Source organism: Hordeum vulgare, chromosome 7H (genome assembly GCF_904849725.1).
Source record: "Hordeum vulgare subsp. vulgare chromosome 7H, MorexV3_pseudomolecules_assembly, whole genome shotgun sequence".
NCBI classification, from domain to species: domain Eukaryota; kingdom Viridiplantae; phylum Streptophyta; class Magnoliopsida; order Poales; family Poaceae; genus Hordeum; species Hordeum vulgare.
The window spans coordinates 80,897,425-80,912,902 of NC_058524.1; the positions used below are offsets into that span (position 1 = coordinate 80,897,425).

The following is a 15,478-nucleotide window of genomic DNA, read 5'->3' on the forward strand; positions in this document are numbered from 1 at the left end:
CAATATGCTACTCTAAACTGAGTAAGACTTCACAGCTTCACACTTGGGTTCACATTTCCCGGCTTCACACTTCAGCTTCTGTAATAGAGGAACCAACACAATTTTAAGTCTACAATACAACAATTGATACTAATCAAGGATAAAAACAAAAACAAGTAGTAGACTCAAATGTGAAGGCAACATGAAACTAGTGATACGAAACCATGCAGAAAACACTACAATGTAATACTGTTGTAAGGTCATATCAGCGCTAAATCAGCACCATGCCATTATACAGAGAAAATTATATGTCCCCTTTTATCTAAAATAGACCACAAAAGTTCCATCTTTAATGTATTACTAGGCCTAGGACTTTTATCTAAAACAGATATCTATCTCCATGCTTGCTTCTTTTAAGCTAAGCTAAGCATGGATGGACGAGGGCAGGTCATGCAAACAAAGTCACGTTGCCTCTCTTGCTTGCTTCTAGAAGCACACACGCAGGCTTAGTGTAGACTTCAAGTGGACAAATTACCTAGCAGAGGACTTTTATCTAAAATTAGAAGAGGCATGTTAACATCGTCCTTATCTTCTGTAGCATATAGCATGCTATCACATAAATTACCTAGCTTGTTTGGCTGGAACTCCCACAGCTGATCTTTGTCAAGAGCATGGACTCAAACACCACGTGGATTCTAGACATCTCCGGATTTAATAGCAATAGTTTTCAGAGGACGCTGCAATGAGACGATTATGAAGTCATACCATCAGAATAGAAGCACCCGACAAGCATAATAAACGTGGTGCTTGGTTTGTATATCTTACCTGGATCCCATCAAAGATGTTTCCAAGAATACCAGGTCCCAACTCACATGAAAGAGGCTGCATAAACCGAGACATAGCGTGTTAAAACAGAGTAAAACAAAAGTTGGCTTTGTGAAGTGCCCATCAAAATGAGGTTGCATTTCACCTTTTTTGTTCTCAACACGGGATCGTTGACTGTTAGCCTAGTTGTTTCCTCACAAACTGCATACAGTAGAGACATATAAAGCATGTGTGAATCTTTTTAGCTATGCACGTCCCTCTGGAGAAAATTCAATGCACAAATGCGAGGCAAAATCATGCTCTGTCCTACCTTGGATTGTGGCGGAATCACCCTCGAGACCGATGATTTCACCGATGAGGCTGTCGTGGCCGACACGGACGAGCTCGTACATGGTGGCACCGCCCATGCCATCGGCCACCACCACGGGTCCAGAGACCTAGTAGAAGAGCAGAGCACAATGGTGAGACAATGCATCACGATTCATCAGGAACGGGTAAGAGGGCAACCCCTTCACATCACTCGAGATCACAGTATGGATCGACAAATATAGTCCGGTCCCCTACATGGTACAACACAGGCATCATAAGAACGGCGATGGGTGCATAGGAACGTTCAGACTCCTACATCAATCAAATGAAAACCAGCAATAAGCACCACCGCGATCAGGGAGTTAGTTCTCCGAATTAGTTATTGATGAGGACAAAAGGTCTGATGGAGTCCGAGCTAATTAATTGGATACTGCTAGCTTACTGAGCGGTGAGATTATTATGTTCCAAGTGAGATTAAATAATTTGTAGGGGAAAATCCATTTTTTATCATGACAGGGGCCTAACAACACATATCTCACAATCCACCGGGGAAGCAGGAAGAGCAGCCAGCCAAACGTGTTCCGGGGACGGCGCTGGCACCACCGCGACATGCAGATAGCAACAAATATGATGACAGCGTGAGTTCTCTTGCGACCGTGGCGGACCTGAGGAAGAGTGGGTTGGCACGGAGCAGGCAGCCGTCTCCTCACGTACGGACGATCGCGTCGTCGGGCGAGCAGTCCCACCCCGGCGCGCGAGCGTGAGATTTTGGGACCTCCGTCGAGGCCTAGGTCGAGGGAGGGACCCTTGACGACGGCGCTGGCGGATATGGGTGGGAGGGTCGTGGCCGCCGCCGTCCTGGATCATGATATGGATTAAAGCATGCAAGGGGAGGAGATGAAATCGAGAGAGGGGGAGGCGAACCTTGCATGTGTGGATCTGGAATGTTCATGTCCGGGGTCATGGCCGCGGCGCGCTCGCGCTCGGCGGTGGCCTCGTCGTCACTGTCGCCGGCGCCGCCGACCACGTCGGCCGCCCATGCCAGGATCCCCGCCATGGCTCTACCCCGATTGCATAGGGAAGCGGCGCGAATCAGGAGGAGAGGCGAAGTGGAGGGAGCTGGAGGAGGTCGCGCCGACGGGGTGAGGTGAGCGAGGGGAGGGAGGGCCGGCGCGGTCGGCGGTGGAGAAGGGGCGCCGTGGGGGAGAGAGCGAGGGGGGAGATGGGGACAGGGGACGTGGGGGCTTTCCCCTCGTGTATGGGGTGGCGGCGTGGGGTGGACTAGGAGTGAATCTGTGGGTGGATTTAGGGTTAGATGGGGGGTTAAATACCCCCAGGTTAGGTGGGCTGGCTGAGGCCGGCCCAGTTTGGGCCAAGGGGGGTTTCTTTCCTCCTTTTTCTTATTTGTTTCTATTTTTATTTCATTATTTAACAGCTTTAGTTTTATTTTATTTTAGCATAATGGAACCCCTTAAAATTAATAGTTCCTAAAGAACAATTCTCCTAGGTAATATCCGACACACTCGAACATTTTTATTTTGACATTAGAAAACTTTTATCGCTTGAATTTATTTTTAAATTCAAATTTGGACCATTTGAACTAATGCGAGATCAACAATAGAAATCACGATGACCACCACCGAGCCCTCCATCGAGTGTGGACGGCTCAGATTGGATATAGTGGGGTAATCCGTGGGAAGAGTTATCATTGGTTGGAAACATCTACAATTTAAAATACTAGTTTCTAAGTGCTAAAAATAAGTAGATTTTGTGAACCAGCTATAAAAAATTGTGCAAAAGGGCATCACTGAAATTTTCACTCAACCTAGACCACATTTTATGTATGATCGCCGAGTTGTATGCATTTCCGACCTTTCTAGCTATTTTTGGTCATTTACACAAATTCCCGTCGATTCAGCAGGAAGCGGGTCAAATTTGAACTGCAGCTCCATCATAGTTTGCTCATGATGTTTTTCACAAATAATTTCTAGGTAGATAGGTATCTATTTAATCAGAGAAACACCAAAAAGTTTCTAGTATTCAACCACTAGCTAGGAACGGTCATGCCCATCGTTTTGACCGCATTTTGGAACGGACATGAAAATTCCAAAAACAAATCAAAAATTTGGAAACCTTTGCATTGTGTCATTATATGTGACCAAGTTATGAGGAAAAATAATAAACTTGTAATATGGTAATTATTTTTAAAAAGTGTTCTCAGAAATGAGCTATCATGTGTGAAGATTCATGGCTTTCAAGCCAAATGATCAATCTTATGGCCACATTCATGGCATAGATGATTGGATTGAACTGAAATTTGGAGGAGGATGATAATTTGGGCACATTAAGGCACTGTAAAAATTTCATAAAATTTGGATAAACAAAAATTGTACTTCCTTCACAATGCTCTCTACTGAACAAAATATTAGGAAAAATATTGAGGGAAACTGGCTGAATTAAATGAGCTAAAATTTGGTGGAATGAGGTTATATGGTTAGTTTCATCCCGTGGTAAATTTTCATCAACTATAAAGAAATATAAAGTGTAGTTGCTTGATAAAATTCAAATATTACCAGAAACAAAGATTGGATGATGAGCTCACATGGATTGTTAGATGAGGCTAAATTTTGGTGGAAGCTATGTTTTGGGCACATAGAAGATGTGGAAAAAATTCAACTCATTAGGATATTCCTATCTAGTACTTCCTTCACAAAGCTGTTAGCTGAACACAAACTTTGGAAATTTGCTAAGAAAGATTTACTAGGAAAATGGTTCCGAAAGTTCTCATGGGGCAATGATTTGGATAGGAAAGATTACCCAAAAAATATGAGGGTAATCAAATAAATAGAAAAGCACTTCCTTCACAAATTGCTATTCTGAACAGAATAGGAAAATGAATATTTCTGAATTATTTTTGAACAATGGAAGGAAGGGTTTTCACATATTTGAGGAATATATGTTTTGAAGTATTTATGAGAATTTTTGGAATGACAGAATATTGCTTCACAAACTATGCAGGTTTGGCGCGTGACATAGAGTGGACCCACGAGTGACATGTCAACATAGTTAGAACATGTTATGACATTTTTATAATCGTCATAAAAGTTATGACTATCTCATCTTATGCGGTTACCTAGTTTTTGACTCGCATCGTCATAATTTATATGTAGATTTAGTCCCCTCAAACGGTTTACGACAATCTCGGATGAAATCGTCATAGATTTATGACGAATTCATCAATGACGTCTTAAAAACGTCATGTATGAGCATATTTCTTGTAGTGGGAGTTTCGTCAATATGCAACTCGTTGCATATTGAACTTCACTTAATGTGTAGTGTTTGATTGTTGTGAATTTCCATGCCGTGACTTGCATGTATTGAGCTGCTCATGCATCATTTGTGTTGTGCATCGTGTGGTGTAAATCGTGTGTTGATGCTTGTTTCCGGTTTGCTCCGTCTCGATAGAGTTCCGCAAGCATGTCGGAAGTGAGGACCCATTCGACTACATCGATTCGTTTGCTTCACGCAGACATTCTTCTTCCAAGCGGGATCTCAGGCAAGATGACCATTTCCCCAGATACCATTACTATCATTGCCATGCTAGTTTTATCGCTTCTATCGCTTATGTCTCGTTTCCTACCACGTGTTAAATATCAGCCTCTCAACAATGCCATAAAAACCTTCAACGTGTTCAACCTAGCAAACCACTGATTGGCTATGTTACCGCTTGCTTAACCATGTATTAGCATTGCTAGTTGCAGGTGCAGTCGCTTCCATGTGATTACATGGGCTCCTTGTTATATTACCATATTAATGCTATTTAATTTAATGCACCTATATACTTGGTACAAGGTGGAAGGCTTGGCCTTTCTAGCCTGGTGTTTTGTTCCACCTTTGCCCCCTTAGTTTCGGCTACCAGTGTTATGTTCCATATTTGAGCACTCCTAACACGATCGGGGTTGTTATGGGGCCCCCCTTGATAATTCGTTTTAGATTAAAGCTGGTCTGGCAAGGCCCAACATTGGTACTACATTTGCCCAACATAATATTTTTTGTTAAAACTGAAAGCATAGGGCGTCATGAACCCGAGGAGTAATTTCACAGAATACAGGGAGGGCCAGTGCTGATGGTGCTGGTCCAAAACAGAGCAGCTTACTAACGCTACCCGGGGCAACTCGGCGTCTGGCGTGGTAACCATCGCTCATCCGTCGTGTCCTAAGAACGAGATACGCGGCTCCTATCGGGGTCGTCGACACGCCGGGTAGTCTTGCTGGATTAGTTTTACCTTTGACGAGATATCTTGTGCATCGGGATTCCGGTGATGCTTTGGGTAATCTACAGTTGAGGTTTTCCACTAAGGAGTCCGACGAGATCGCGAGCTTCGTGATCGAGGATTTCTATGCGGCTTGTGGTAATTTGTGATGGACTAGTTGGAGCACCCCTGCAGGGTTAAATCTTTTGGAAAGCCGTGCCCGCGGTTATGTCACAACATGGAAACTTTGTTTAACACCGGTTCTAGATAACTTGAAGTTAACTTAATTAAAATATGCCAATTGTGTGCGTAACCGTGACTGTCTCTTTCATGAGTTCCTTCTCCGATCGAGGACACGGTGGGGTTATGTCTGACATAAGTAGGTGTTGAGGATCATTCATTTGATCATCAGTAGTTCACGTCCGTTATGCGTAATTCTTCCCCCTCTTATTTCTTGTACTCGTAAGTTTAGCCACCAAATATATGCTTAGCCGCTGCTGCAACCTCACCACTTAACCTTACCTCACCCATTAAGCTTTGCTAGTCTTGATACCTTTGGAAATGAGATTGCTGAGTCCCCTGTGGCTCACAGATTACTACAACACCAGTTGCAGGTACAGGTAAAGGTTACTTGACGTGAGCGCGTTAATTGTTCTTTTGGAGTTCCTTCTTCTCCTTCCTCTTCATCAATCTAGGATGGGTTCCAGGCCGGCAGCCTGAGATTGCAAGGATGGACGTCATTCTTCTTTTCTCGTTTGTTTCCATCCGTAGCCGGACCCTCCTCTTGTTCATGATGATAATGTATTATACTGATGTGACTCTGATGTAGCTTGTGGCGAGTGTAAGCCAATTCTGTATATCTCTTCTTTTCAGTACATGTACTTGTAACGATATCCATTCTTGCGAAACGACGAGATGCGCTTCTATCCCTGACGAGGCCCTCATGCCAAATTGAGGACAGGATCGCATCTTGGACGTGACAAGTTGGTATCAGAGCAGTACCGACCTAGGAGCCCCCTTGATTGATCGAACTTGGCCGAGTCGAGTCTAGTGAAAAAATTGCTATGAGTCTAGTTATATATCGGAGAGTAGGATTCTTTTTTCTCCTCTTCTATGCTCTGGTGAGGAAACTTGACGTAATAATTTCAATTCTACTCCTCTTCTCACTCAAAAAAAATTTAGGATCACGCGGATATTTTTGGAATCTATATGATGCCGATGTGACGGAGTTTTGTCTTGGTGCCTCTTGTCTGACTTGATTTATTCCAGGGAGTTGAGCTCCAGGGGATTCTCGAGCACATCATTATCATTCAGATTTCTTAGTATCTCAGAACGAAGGATGTTCGTAATTGCTTCAATACTAGTAGTGGCGAGATAACCCCGATGTCCCCAGTACTGGTGCAGATTGTCCGGGAGTACTGCCATACTTTGTATCGTTGTGATCACGAGGGTCTGTAGTAGATGAAGGTCCGAGATTGTGGTTATGTGTTGACGGATGTGATACACTAGACGGGTTAGTATAGGAGTTGAGTGATATATTACTCCTTGTATCCGTGTACCAGATTGCATGACCAGAAATTTCGGGAATTCTTAGGTGGGAATTCAAGTAGTTGCTTATCGGACAATCTTCCAACAAATACATGATGTTAGGTTGGGGTTCGGCAGTTAGTGGATTCATTTGTTCACGGTCGTCTTACAGAGGTTCTCGTTGTGTCTTAAAGAGTCCTTGTAGCTTGCTGCGACTCGAGGACGCTTCGTATGTCGGGTGCACTGCCTTGCACTTGATGGCTACTGTAAGGATCGAGCTCGTGCAATCCTGTCCACTAAAATATCGAACGGAAATCTCTCTCATGAGTTTGTTCTGGCTTGTTTCATAAGCTTCATCCCTTTGTTTTGTTGTATATGGTAATTCCAGTTGCTTCGATGTCAAGTGGTGAATTCATATCCTTCCAAGAGGTGTTCTCATATTTTTATGGGAATGCTAATTCTTTAGCTCATTCAATTGGCATATCAATTCTTGTCAACCGGAGTCGTCATATTAATTCTTTTCCAACCGGTGTGCTTCTCTTCAAGTGAATTCAATCCTCTCCAATTTTGCAAGTTCAATCTCTCATCTCTTACAGAGTTTGTCTCATCTGTCCCAAGTTGTCTTTGTTTTTTCCCACCCTCCCGCCCTTTTCTTCAGTGATTGGATTTCATCCAAGTCCATTTCATTTCATTCTTGCTTCCGCTATCTTTTCTTCCGTGTGGTATCCGGTGATTCAATGTGAAGATTCTCAGGAGCTTCGTGTTCATATTTATTCAATCTTGTTATCTTTTCCGGTGAATTCAATTTAGTTGCCCGTGTCATCATATCCTTTTCATAATTCCAATTCTTTCCCGTGTTGGAAAGTTTTATTAGTCTTCTTGTCATTTCTCTCTATTCTTCCGGAGCGTTGAAGTTGTCTCAGAAGTTTCTTGTTTTCAATTCTTTAATTATTTCGAGGTGCTCAACCTCATCAAGTTTTCATTTGTACCGGCGCAGTATCTATCCTTCTAAGCAACCTTTTAAACGGTGGTTTCTTTGAGTGGGCCCATAACCCACAGGTTTTCCAAGGATCTTATTTGCCTCTTGTACTCTTTCTGAAGTTCTCTTATTCTTTTTCAACTGTGACGTAAGTATGGATCTCATCAGTCATATCCCTTCTCCAAGTTCTATTCGAATTAATTCATTCGTTGGATCAACCTTTCATTCTTCATTATTCCAGAGTGTCTCAGTATTCTTGGTGTTGTTTCTCGTCATCATTCTCAGCTTGTAAATTCGAAGGAGTGTTTCTCTCAAGTCTTGCTCCATTTTTATGAAGATTGTCATCTCAGCTTCGTGTTATCCTCTCATTTGTTTTCAATCATGAGTAATTCCTTTCTTGCTATCCGGTGCATTTCTGAGTTGTTTTCATTCTCGATCCTCCGAAGGCCATCATTTCAGAAGATTCTTCGTTCTCAGCTTTCAGCTTTCATCCTCAATTCTTCTCAATTGTTATCTCTTCGTTCGTCTCGCGGTTAATCCGGTGCCTTGTTCTAGTTTTTTCTCAGGTGGCTCATGTTCTATTCTTTCTCATGTATCTCCATTCATTCATGGTTGCCTCATTCATTTCAATTCTCACCGGTGCTTCCTTCAATTATGCTTCATGTGGTGCATATAACTCTCTCTCTTCAAGTTTCTTTCAAGGAGAATAAGTGGTACGCTAAATCCGTTGCTTGTCATCAATTAAACTTGATGAAGGATAAGCTTAACATAATTCTTATTCTTGTTCGTAGTATTTTGAATTCATCTTCTGGACTGGCTCATCATATCAATTCTTTTGTCAAGTGCTTATCTTTCTTTTCCGGAGTTCCAAGTTTTCTCAAGTATCTCTTCGTGAAGCTTCATCGAAGTCTTTGCAAGGCTTCAATCTTATTCTTTCATCCTTCATATCTTGCATCATCCTTTTTGGATACGGAGGCTCGTCATGGTGGTTCTCCAAGGATGTGATTTTTCTCAAAGTATTCTTCAAGACTCATGTTGGAGTACCTCAAGTATTCTTTCTCTTGCATTTCCAATGCGTTTGTTATTCCTTTATCCTTTGAGGTGGTATTATAACATTCTTGTTAGTGTAGGAGCATCAAAGAGTTTTCCTTTCAAGAATGAGATAATTAAATCCACCAATTCTATGATCATGAGATATTTTTCAACTCATGATTTCTGGGTTGAGTATCTTGGGTTAGTTTTCACCTAAAGACTTTCCTAAGGATTGTCGCAATTATGGTGCTTGCCATTAATCCAAGTTCTCGATGCACCCTTTTGGTGTTAGAAGTTTTGATATCTTTGGTTTCAACTATCCTTGTTTCTTTTAGTGGTTGGTTGTCACCTCATAGATGTTGAGATGATTTTCACAAGTCCACCACAATCTTGTTATTTCGTTGTTGTTTTTCCAACAACTACGTCAATTCGTCTTGTCCGGAGGCTCTTCAATTCTATTGTGATAGTAGTTGTCATTCTCTTATTCATTTTTTGATCCTAATGATTAAGTTATATTCTCTTGTTCCGGAGGATTGTGATGTCGCTCTTTTGGGTCAATCATGTTGTTCTATCAAGATCATGGTGTTCCCTTGTTCTATTTTAGTTCTTTCTTGTGAATCTTGTCTAATTCTCCCACCTTACCGTTTTTTTTGTCCCATTTTCCTACCGAAGTGCTGCCGAAATTTTCCGTGAATTCTTGCTTGTTTCGCATATCATTCCTCATCGCTTTGCAACCTTCAAGGATCGTTGGTTTTACTCGTTTGTCAAAGGAGCGATTAAGTTTTACCTCTTGCTTTCTCATCCTCTTCCCGTTTCATTCTTGGATCTCGGGTCGAGATCCTCTTGTAGTGTAGGAGAGTTGTGACAGCCCGATGCCGACGTTCCAGAAGATCCCCCCCTTATTCCGTTTTCGTCATGTGGTTATTTTCATTTTTCACATCATTATCGCATCATGCACATCATCAGCATTGCATCGACATCCCGTTGCCGCCAGTTTTCAAAATTTGCATCCGTTCTTAGTTGCCGGTTCTCGTCGTTGTCCGTTCTGAGCCTGAACACAAACGCACGCGCCCGCTGCATAGTCGAGATCTTGTTTTTAAAAGTGTGTGTAAAACTTTCTCTAATTGGGTTGAGATTTGACGTGCGGTCTTATTTTAATAAAGGTAGGTCGTCTGTCAAGTTTCGTCGCAATCAGAGTCTGTCTCGTACCCGAACGGTCGACCGTAGCAGCACCGTATTCGGTCTACCGTCGGACGGTTATCGGTGTTTTCAAATCGCGTTGCTGCGCCGCCCGTTTTCCCTCTCGTCTCCGGATAATTACTCTACACGGCCACTTAGTCCGTCTCACGTTCAGAATTATTCGAATCCGACCGCGCGGTTGAAACCGGGGTGGAATTTCGCTAAACCTAGCCCCCCTTTACCTATAAATAGGACCCCCGCGTTATTTTTAACAGCTCCTCCCTCTCTCTACCTCGAAATCAGCGCCACCTACCCCCGAAACCCTAACCCCGCTCTCTCTCCCGCAGCCTCTCTCTCTCCCTAGCCGTCATGGGCCCGTCGAGCCCATCCGAGGCCCGCCCGATCCCGGATCCGCTGCCGCCGCTCGTGTGCGCTCGAGGCTCCCGCAGCTCCAGCCGGAGCCCAACCGCTGCTCCTCCCGAGGCTGCGCACGTCCTGCCCCGCCGCCGCTCGCCGCGCCGCCTCCTGCTAGTCACCGGCGCACCTGCCCTTCGCCGCCAGCACCTTGCACTGCCGCCCATAGCCGCCAGCCTCGCCCCCGGCCGCAGTTTCCCCGTTGCTGCCCCGACCTAGTTCCTCGTCGCCGGGAATGGCGCCCCTTGGCCAGATCCGGGCAGCTCGAGGCCGGATCAGCCGCCGGCTGCCGCGGCCTGGCCGCCCCCTCGCCGGTGCCTCCTCACTTCCCTGCCTGCTAGCCGCGCTGTCATGGCCTCTCGACGGAAGGTCGAGGCCGTCGCCAACAGCGCTCCCCGCCTCGACCGCTCGCCTGGCCACGTGGGCCTCCTGCCCAACCGACCTCGGCCCACTCCGCCCCAACCACGATACCAGCTCCACCAACCGGCCCAAGAGGCCCCCCCAAGGTGAACCTATTCCCCGCCCCAGCTCTGATTAGTATATTGCGCCCATGCTGTACGACCCGTTAGATAATTTAGGTTATTTCGGAATTATTTAAAATTCCAGAAAAATAGACGATATTAATATGCCCGTATCTTTTTAACCGTAAGTCGGTTCGAGGCGAGTCATATATGGTTTTTGTGTAGAATCTCGCGTAGAATACGATTTTGCAACTTGCATAATTGTTTGAAGTAGTTTGAACCGCCTTATGCCTAGTTTTGCGTGTTGTCTGAATAGGTTGTTCGTCCCGTAATTATTTTCGCGCGTGACCAGATTGCTAGAACTCCGTAGATAAAATGTTCATGTTTTAGGAACCCCTTTGCCATGTATTTTAGAGTAGTCATTGGTATTTTTGCGTGTAGGATTCCGTAGCTAGTTTGATATACCGTGTTTAGGATATTATCTCACATTTACGTGTGGCGATATCTTTGTGTTGCAACCCCCACATGTTTTATATGTTTTCGGGGTAGAAAAATCCATAGGATTTTTCTGTATATTTAATTTTAGCTTTTGATCAAGTTAGTTCGCGTGATATTTTGCCATGTTGCCCTCTTGTCTATTTTGTGGGATTTAATCCCTGCGTGATATGAGGTAGTTGTCAATTAGAGTTTTGCCCTTGGATGTTTAGTCTAGCCCCTGGTAATCTTGGTTGCAATAGAAATCCATGTTTAGGTGTGGTTTTCTTGTTCTTTACTTGCTAGGAAATAGTGTTGTTTTAGAGATGCTGAAATATTTCTAAGTCTGAGATTTGTTATATTTTGTTGCTGTCTTTGCATTAGTTTATCTTGTGATCTGTAGCTCTTTTGAGGTTGGTGCAATGGAGTTAGTTGTATACTTTGGGATTCTCTAGCATGCTGTGAATTTTCATGCCATTTGGAGTCCTGTAGCTTATGGTTTTTCTGCTATCAATTTGGCTTCAGATCAAAAACTGCAGTTTCATAAACTGTTATTTTCACTAAGTGTGAAACTGTGTGTGAGAAGCCATTTTGTGACTTATTTTCCTAGTGTTCCATGCTTCCATGCTAGGTGTTGTTAGTTGTATGTTGTAGTGCTTCTTGCCCTCTACCGCCTCATGCCTTGGTTGAGTATATTGGATTTGTGTACCTCGTAGTTGTGGGGTGTAGAAAATGTGATGTGGCTGTTTTTGGCAGATTGTAGTGATTTCTTGTTTAGCTCGTAGTTGTTGAACCGTAGCTCCGTTTTGATCGTGTCCTATATGAAACTTGCTTAGAATCTCGTGTAGTTTCATTTTATCTTGCTGATTGTATGTTTTGAAGTGCTCATGACTGTCCTTGCACACATTTTGCATTCATGCCATCATATCTTGCGGTGTCCGTATCTTTTGATCCGTACCTCCGTTGGAGATGTTCTCTATGTGTAAATTGCTTGTAACGACACGTAGAATCACGTGATCCTATTTGTTTTGATGTTTAACAAACATTTAAACGTGTTAGTTCAGATCTGGACAGAACTGTAAATTAACATGTGAGGTCGTTTCGGAGGTGCTATATGTCATTTCCGACCTCATTTAAAATGCCTAGATAGGTAGTTTAATTGCGATTCACCTCTTGCCATGTGTAATCACATTTAATGTTGCCGTGTATCTAATCGGGATAGAACTAAATAATTAAACATGGAGTTTCGTCAATATGCAACTCGTTGCATATTGAACTTCACTTAATGCGTAGTGTTTGATTGTTGTGAATTGCCATGCCGTGACTTGCATGTATTGAGCTGCTCATGCATCATTTGTGTTGTGCACCGTGTGTTGTAAATCGTGTGTTGATGCTTGTTTCCGGTTTGCTCCGTCTCGATAGAGTTCCGCAAGCATGTCGGAAGTGAGGACCCGTTCGACTACATCGGTTAGTCTGCTTCACGGAGACATTCTTCTTCCAAGCGAGATCTCAGGCAAGATGACCACTTCCCCAGATACCATTACTATCATTGCCATGCTAGTTTTATCGCTTCTATCGCTTATGTCTCGTTGCCTACAACTTGTTAAATATCAGCCTCTCAACAATGCCATGAAAACCTTCAACCTGTTCAACCTAGCAAACCACTGATTGGCTATGTTACCGCTTGCTTAACCATGTATTAGCATTGCTAGTTGGAGGTGCAGTCGCTTCCATGTGATTACATGGGTTCCTTGTTATATCACCATATTAATGCTATTTAAATTAATGCACCAATATACTTGGTAAAAGGTGGAAGGCTTGGCCTTTCTAGCCTGGTGTTTTGTTCCACCTTTGCCCCCTTAGTTTTGGCTACCGGTGTTATGTTCCATATTTGAGCGCTCCTAACACGACCGGTGTTGTTATGGGGCCCCCCTTGATAATTCGTTTTAGAATAAAGCTGGTGTGGCAAGGCCCAACATTGGTACTACATTTGCCCAACATAATATTTTTTGTTAAAACTGAAAGCATAGGGCGTCATGAGCCCGAGGAGTAATTTCACATAATACAGGGAGGGCCAGTGCTGGTCCAAAATAGAGCAGCTTTCTAACGCTACCCGGTGCAACGCGGCGTCTGGCGTGGTAACCATCGCTCATCCGTCGTGTTCTGAGAATGAGATACGCGGCTCCAATCGGGTTTGTCGACACGCCGGACGGTCTTGCTGGATTAGTTTTACCTTTGACGAGATATCTTGAGCATCGGGATTCCGGTGATGCTTTGGGTAATGTCAGAGTTGAGGTTTTCCACTAAGGAGTCCGGCGAGATCGCGAGCTTCGTGATCGAGGATTTCTATGCGGCTTGTGGTAATTTGTGATGGACTAGTTGGAGCACCCCTGCAGGGTTAAATCTTTCGAAAAGCCGTGCCCGCGGTTATGTGGCAACGTGGAAACTTTGTTTAACATTGGTTCTAGATAACTTGAAGTTAACTTAATTAAAATATGTGAACTGTGTGCGTAACCGTGACAGTCTCTTTCGTGAGTTCCTTCTCCGATCGAGGACACGGTGGGGTTATGTCTGACGTAAGTAGGTGTTCAGGATCATTCATTTGATCATCAGTAATTCACGTCCGTTATGCGTATTTCTTCCCCCTCTTCTTTCTTGTACTCGTAAGTTTAGCCACCAAATATATGCTTAGCCGCTGCTGCAACCTCACCACTTAACCTTACCTCACCCATTAAGCTTTGCTAGTCTTGATACCTTTGGAAATGAGATTGCTGAGTCCCCTGTGGCTCACAGATTACTACAACACCAGTTGCAGGTACAGGTAAAGGTTACTTGACGCGAGCGCGTTAATTTTTCTTTTGGAGTTGCTTCTTCTTCTTCCTCTTCATCGATCTAGGATGGGTTCCAGGCCGGTAGCCTCGGATAGCAAGGATGGACGTCGTTCTTCTTTTCTCGTTTGTTTCCGTCCATAGCCGGACCCTGCTCTTATTCATGATGATAATGTATTGTACTGATGTGACTCTGATGTAGCTTGTGGCAAGTGTAAGCCAATTCTGTATATCTCTTCTTTTCAGTACATGTACTTGTAACGATATCCATTCTTGCGAAACGACGAGATGCGCTTCTATCCCTGACGAGGCCCTCGTGCCAAATTGAGGATAGGATCGCATCTTGGGCGTGACAGTAATGCATATATACATTATCATTATCTTGAATATCTTCATAATTATTTGCTCTTCTATCAATTGCCCAACAGTAATTTGTCTATCCACCGCTTGCTATTTGCTCGAGAGAAGCCACTAGTGAAACCTACGACCCCCGGGTCTACTTCACATCATCTATTTGCAATCTCTACTTTGCTATTTATGTTTATACTTTATTTGCTCTTTTGCTTTTAGATCTATATTATCAAAAAACCAAAAATACCTTGTTGCGTTCTATTTGCTCTCACTCTTATTTGCATCCATCAATATATCCTTACTTTACCCACGAGGGATTGACAACCCCTCTACACGTTGGGTTGCGAGGATTTGCTATTTGTGTGTAGGTATTGCTTACATAGTCTTGTGGATCTTCCTATTAGATTGATACCTTGGTTTCTTATCTAAGGGAAATACTTGTCATCGCTGTGATACGTCACCCTTTAAGCTTGGAGGGAAACTAACGCACCTGCGAGGACCGTCAAGATTTCTGGCACCGTTGTCGGGGAAGATCAAGTCAAGATCTATCACGTTCCTACACACAACTATCATCTCCTTGCAATTATATTATATGCCATTTGCCTCTAGTTTTCCTCTCCCCCACTTCACAAAAACATTTGCATGTTTTCCTTCTTCCCGTTCGCCTTTTTCTTGCTTGCTTGCTTCTATTGCCTTCATGATAACACTCAAAAATAGAAAAAAATAAACAGGTAAAGTAAAGACATATGGATCCTCATCCACTTGCTGATATTTTCAAAAGATCTAATTATGTTGAACCAATTTCTAGTGAACTGAGTGTTCTTGATTATTTTCGTGAAGTTTTGCTTGAAAATCCTGAATCTAAATA

General features: G+C 43.5%; 1 long non-coding RNA gene across 1 annotated transcript; it reads right to left on the reverse strand.

Annotated features, from left to right (window-relative positions):
• Positions 1–673: 673 nt before the first annotated feature.
• Positions 674–985, reverse strand: LOC123413360. Its single transcript, XR_006613732.1, has 3 exons — positions 950–985; positions 805–861; positions 674–716 (listed from the first exon to the last, which is right to left on the reverse strand). It is a non-coding gene; the product is annotated as an uncharacterized LOC123413360 (long non-coding RNA).
• Positions 986–15,478: the final 14,493 nt, after the last annotated feature.